The sequence below is a fragment of the Aethalodelphis obliquidens genome, unplaced genomic scaffold (genome assembly GCF_003676395.1).
Source record: "Aethalodelphis obliquidens isolate GAN/ISIS:26980383/991018 unplaced genomic scaffold, ASM367639v1 scaffold53, whole genome shotgun sequence".
In the NCBI taxonomy this organism is placed as follows: Eukaryota; Metazoa; Chordata; class Mammalia; order Artiodactyla; family Delphinidae; genus Aethalodelphis; species Aethalodelphis obliquidens.
In genome coordinates, this window is record NW_020837997.1 from 4,921,874 (window position 1) to 4,928,752 (window position 6,879).

Below are 6,879 nucleotides of genomic sequence, written 5' to 3' on the forward strand. Positions count from 1 at the left end.
CTAAGTGTGGAGGTTCTGTTTTGGGGTGGCGGTAGGGTGGAGGTGTGCTCTGTCTGCATCTGGACCAAGTTGTTGACTTCTAGAACTGAAACAGGATGGACATTGATTGATGTGATTTGATTTTTTTTTAATATTTATTTATTTATTTGGCTGCGCTGGGATCTTAGTTGCGGCATGCGGGATCTAATTCCCTGACCAGGGATTGAACCCAGGTCCCCTGCATTGGGAGTGCGGAGTCTTAACCACTGGACCACCAGGGAAGCCCCTGATTTGATTTTTTAAATGCATGGTATATTTGAAGCAAAATTAAGAAGGAGTATGCTGAGAAGCTTCCCTCCCATCCTACCCGCAGCACCCTGGTGGGCTTACTGGGGTGTCTCAGTCCTTTGTGGGCTGCTGTAATGAAATACCACAGGCTGGGCAGCTTGTAAACAATGTATATTTATTTTTCACAGTTCTGGAGTCTGGAAGTCCAAGATCAGGGTACCAGCACAGTCAGCTTTGGGGGAGGGCCCTCTTCCAGGTCACAGACTGCCATCTCACCGTGTCCTCACATGGTGGAAGGGGTGAGGAATCTCTGGGGTCCCTTTTATAAGGGCACTAATCCCACTCATGAGAGAGCTCCACCCGCATGACCTAATCACCTCCCAAAGGTCCCACCTCCTAACACCATCTTCTTTGGGGGGTTAGGATTTCAACATATGAATTTGGGGGGGACACAAATATTCAGACCATAGCAGGTGCCTTCTAGGTCCTCTGGAGATATCCTGGCATGTTACAAACATACATACAGATACATCTTTTTTTTGCAGTACGCGGGCCTCTCACTGTTGTGGCCTCTCCGGTTGCAGAGCACAGGCTCCGGACGCACAGGCTCAGCGGCCATGGCTCACGGGCCTAGCCACTCCGCGACATGTGGGATCTTCCCGGACCGGGGCATGAACCCGTGTCCTCTGCATCGGCAGGTGGACTCTCAACCACTGTGCCACCAGGGAAGCCCCAAGACACTTTTTTTAATCCATCTTCTGTTTTGCCAATTTTGGTGGGGTTTTTTTTACCTCTTATCGTACCAAGATGGCTGCAACAGCTCCAGACATCACATCCCAACCTCCAAAGGCCTCATCTTCAAGCAGCCACCCTGTCCCTTCCTAGCTGAAAGTAGAACATGTCTATGCCTGAAGTAATCTGTGGCAAGGGGAATGGAATATCTGGGGTAAAGAGTCAAAAATTGGTTCCTGGGGGTTGGGAGAGACTCCATATCCTCCCATCCTCCCCACTGTTGACCCTCCCCCCACAACCTTGACTTGAACAGTAAACAGTAGGATTTTATTTCACTTTTTTTGGTTTTTTATATTTTGGCCACAAGTCTTACAGGATCTCAGTTCCCTGAATCTGGGCCACAGCAGTGAAAGCACTGAATCCTAACCACTAGACCACCAGGGCACTCCTGAACAGTAAGATTGATTTTTTTAATTAATTAATTGTTTTGGCCACGCCATGCGGCATGTGGGATCTTAGTTCCCCAACGAGGGATCGAAACCCGTGCCCCCTGCAGTGGAAGCACAGAGTCCTAACCACTGGACCACCAGGGAAGTCACCAGAATAGTGAGATTTTAATGGAAAGGAAGAGAGAATGGCTCTTCACTTTGTAATAAATGCTCTGATAACAGAAACCCAGGGCATGGTGGGAGTATTACGGAGTGTGTACAGCCAAGGCTGCCATAAGAAATATCATAGACTGGGGCACTTAACCAACAGAAATTCATTTTCTCACAGTTCTGGAGGCTGAGAGTCCAAGATAAACGTATCAGCAGAGTTGGTTTCTTCTGAGGCCTCTCTCCTTGGCTTGTAGATGGCCATCTTTTTCCCATGTCATCACATCCCTGTGTGTGTGTCTGTGTCCTAATCGCTACTTATAAGGACTCCACTCATTGGATTAGGACCCACTCATGGGACCTCATTTTACCTTAGTTGCCTCTTTAAAGATTTATCTTTAAATATAGTTACATTCTGAGGTACTGGGGGTTAGAGCTTCAACATATGAATTGGGGGGGGGCAGTGGGTGCAATTCAGTTCATGAGAGAGCACCTCTGCACTCTGCGTGTCCTGTGCTGGACATGGGGAAGCCCGTGCTGACCAGCCAGAAAGGGTCCCAAACCTCCCATTGAGGACAGAGGGACCCTGGAGTGTGTATGGGGAGGCCAGCTCCAGGGGGGCTCATAGAGACTGAGGACCTGACTGGCTGAGATCTGAAGGGTGAGAGAGGTGGAACAGATAACAGGAGGGTAAAGGGGTTCTAAGGTGTGGGAACAGCAAGTGCAGAGACCCTGAGATGAGAGTACCTGGCTACAAGAAGGCCCTAGAGCAGACGAGATGAGGGCAGACCTTGGGGAGGAGCCATGTCCACCCCATTTTCCCACCTAAAGCCATCTTCTATTCACGCCTCTGCCTGTGATTGTCACTATAGTTGCAAAACATTACAGAACCTGATTCCATTTGTAATTCTGCCGTTTTCTATGCCATATATGCAGAGTATCTCAGACTTGCCTCTTTCCCTCTCAGAATTATTAAAATTACAGTTCATCTTGAAATTATAGGCCCTCTGACTGCTGATGGAATTTGCCTTGGTAAGATAAGGAGAGGGACTTCCCTGGTGGTCCAGTGATTAAGAATCAGTCTTTCAGGGACTTCCCTGGTGGTGCAATGGTTAAGAATCCACCTGCCAATGCAGGGGACACGATTCGATCCCTGGTCCGGGGAGATCCCCCATGCCGCGGAGCAGCTAAGCCCGTGTGCCGCAACTGCTGAGCCTGCGCTCTGGAGCCCGTGAGCCACAGCTACTGAAGCCCTCGTGCTTAGAGCCCGTGCTCCACAACACGAGAAGCCACCGCAGTGAGAAGCCTGCGCACCACAACAGAGTAGCCCGCATTTGCCGCAACTAGAGAGAGCCTGTGCGCAGCCATGAAGACCAAATGCAACCAAAAATAAATAAATAAATAAATTTATTTAAAAGAAAAAAGAATCAGTCTTGCAATGCAGGCGACACTGGTTCAACCCCTGGTTGGGGAACTAAGATCCAACATGCCGGGGGCAACTCAGTCCACATGCAGCAACTACTGAGCCCGCGCACTGCAACGAAAAGCCCGGGCACCGCAATGAAGAGCCCATGCGCCGCAACGAGAGATCCCGCGTGCCGCAACGAAAGATCCAGCGTGCTGCAACTAAGACCCAATGCAGCCAAAAATAAATAAATAAATATTTTTTTAAAAAAGATAAGGAGAAACTGCTCGCCTCTTTCTTCCCATCTGGTGACAAGCAGAAACGAGTGGGTACCCTAAAGCTGTAACTCGCAAATATTTCTACTAACAAAAGTCTAGGGATCCTTGGCTATTCAAAGTGGGGTTCCCAGACCAGCAGCACCAGGGAGTACAAAATGTGGAGTCCAGCTATTTGGAACTGAGACAACCTTCCAAAGACCGTGATAGAGAACCAAGAGAATCACAAGATGGAATTGGGTGGAAAATAAAGAATGAATATGTGAGTCAAAAAAAAAAAATAGAAAGAGGGGCTTCCCTCGTGGCGCAGTGGTTAAGAATCTGCCTGCCAATGCAGGGGACACGGGTTCGTGCCCCGGTCCCGGAAGATCCCACATGCCGCAGAGCGGCTGGGCCTGTGAGCCACAACTACTGAGCCTGCGCGTCTGGAGCCTGTGCTCCGTAACGGGAGAAGCCACGACAGTGAGAGGCCCGCGCACCGCGATGAAGAGTGGCCCCCACTCGCTGCAGCTGGAGAAAGCCCTCACACAGAAACGAAGATCCAACACAGCCAAAAATAAATATAAAATAAATAGATTAATTTAAAAAAACCACAAAGCAGGTATAAGCCAGTCACAAATAAATACAGTTGTATTTAATAATGAAATTTGGCTAGAAAAATAATAGAAAGAAATGTGAAGTTCAGAGTCCCACACCAAACCTGCCAAAAATCCCCAGGGTTTTATTTCAAATGAGGTTGAAAACAACCCCTGCTTCTTGAAAGTTTCAAATGATCACTCCCACTCTCCTCAGGACAGCCTTGTGGGTTATTCCTCTGACTCTCTCTCATTCATCCCCTTCTGCCCATCTTTCAGTTCTCGTCCCAAGGTCCTTACTGGTGCCCCTCACCTCCAGTCTCACCCTCCCCCAGACCTGCTTGTAAGCAAGAGTGTCAGTCTGATGAACCTTCCCCTGCTTAAACCTTCCATGGCTCTCATACCCCTTATCAACAGGTCCAAGTGCTTTGCAAGGCATTCACGTCCTTCTGTGATCTGACCCCAGCTCCCATGCTCTGTTCCAGGCGTTTTGAGCAGCTGGGAGTTCCCCAGAACCTGAAATCTTCAGGCCTGCTTGAAACGCCCTTCCCTGTGTTCTGGTCATCTACCTGGAGCTCCTTCAAAGGCTTACCTCACTCCTCTCCCTTGAATACCTGCTTATCCTCCTTGTCACAATAACAGTACATATAAAACATCATCAACAACAACAGTGATCATGGATGATGTCTGCATTTATTGAGTGTTAATTAGTTACGTGCCAGTCACTTTCTAAGCATTGTATTTGACATCCTTCCCATTAGGAGGTGGAGTCTAGGGCACCTCCCTTTTGTCTTTAGTGACTTACGTTAGTGAATAGAAAGCAGAGGTGACACCGTGTGACCTTTTTTTTTTGTTTTGGCCTCACCACCTGGCTTGCAGGATCTTAGTTTACTGAGCAGGGGTTGAACCTGGGCCCCAGCAGTGAAAAGTGCCGAGTCCTAACCACTGGACAGCCAGGGAATTCCAGCACAGTTTGACTCCTAAGGCTAGGTCGTCAAAGGTGAGACAACTTCCACCTGGCTCTCTTTCTTGGGACATGTACCTTTAGAACCCAAACGCCATGTTATGGGGAAGCCCAAGCCACTATGATTGGCCACGTGTAGTTAATTCTGGCTGACAGCCCTAGCTGAGGTTCAAGGCAAGAGCCAGTACCAACCACCAGATACGTGAGTGTGACTGCCCCAGCCACTCTCTGCAACTGCATGAGAGACCTTGAACAATAGCCATCCAGCTGAGCCCAGGGAAACTCCAGAACCATGAAAGATAATGATTGTTGTTTTACAGCACTAAGTTTGGAGTTGTTTGTTCCACAGTGATGCGTAACCATAACAACTTGCATAAACTCATTCGATTCTCCCAATAACCCTACGAGAGGAACAATTATTATCCCCATTTTACACATGAAGAAACTGAGGCTCATAAGTGCTGGGCAACATGCCCAAGGTTACAGAGTGAGTAAACGGTAGAACTGGGATGTGAACCCATGTAGATACACTACAGAGTCAGGGTCATAACCACCAGTCTCTGTGGTCAATATATCATGACTCCCTGACCAGCACTCCTTCCCCTTCTCCTGGTTTCATCACCTGACTTTCTTTAGGGGGGGACACCCCTCCCCCATCATCAGTCCATGTGGTTCAGATGGAGCTCACCCCACCATGGACGTTTAGGTACAAGCATAACCCAAATCAGGCCAGTGAGAGTACAGCACGCCCCTTGACACAATTATTGGCTTGGTAATGGGCTTATGAGGAGGCTGGATCAATGAGAGCCAGCCCTGGGAACTTTGCTGGTTTTACAGAGAAATAGGCCCATTTTAATCAATAAAATCATGGAGTTGCTGGTCCATCTTTGCTACTGTGAGGAGATCCTGTCCCAGAGTACAGCCAAAAAATATATATATACAGATAGATTCGTAACATCATTTAAGAACCTAGAGACAGCCATTCCTGAAGCTTATCACTGTCTTGGCTAAAGGCACTTTGAACTGAATTTGTCTCTGGCATCTGAAAGATGCCTGTCTACTACTCTCCCAGTGGGACACTTTGCTTCTTATGCTATTTCACCGTCACTGAGGTCAGGGAATGGGCCTGATCTATCTATCTTAGCACAGTGCCTGGACACACAAGGCATCCACCAATCTTGCTCTATTGAATAGAACTAAAAGGGATATTGCCCCTGTTTTCAGGTGAGGAAACTGGTTCTCCTAGAGCCTGTGGATAAGGAGGAGGATTAAGGGTAGTGCTTACATGGGACTTTCCTTGCGGTCCAGTGGTTACAGTGTGTTTACAACCCAAATCCTGAATCTGAGTAAGTCCTTTGCTTTAGGTCCAGGAATGACATTTGGGAGAAGCGGAGGAAGGAAAGAAGAAGACACCCTTGGGACTTACCTGGTGGCACAGTGGTTAAGAATCCACCTGCCAATGCAGGGGACACGGGTTCGATCCCTGGTCTGGGAAGATTCCCACATGCTGTGGAGCAACTAAGCCCGTGTGCCACAACTACTGAGTCTGCGCTCTAGAGCCTGTGAGCCACAACTACTGAGCCCACGCGCCTAGAGCCGGTGCTCCACAAGAGAAGCCACTGCAATTAGAAGCCTGCGCACCCCAACGAAGAGTAACCCCCGCTCACTGCAACTAGAGAGAAAGCCTGTGCACAGCAACAAAGACCCAACGCAGCCAAAAATAAATAAATTTTTAAAAATGGGGAGGGGTCCAGAAGAGGGACTGACAAGGAGAGGAGGTGTGCTCTCCCACTGTGTGCCACCAGTCCCACCAAGAAGCTTCCTGACTTGTACAGACCTCCAGAAACCCTTTATGGCCTTCGCCTCTGATTAAACAGGCCCAGCGGTGTCTTTTTGTTTTTGTTTTTGTTTTTTTAAATTAATTTTTGGCTGTGTTGGGTCTTCGTTGCTGCGTGTGAGCTTTCTCTCTAGTTGTGGAGAGCAGGGGCTACTCTTCGTTGTGGTGCGCGGACTTCTCATTGCTGTGGCTTCTCTTATTGTGGAGCATGGGCTCTAGGCGCGCAGG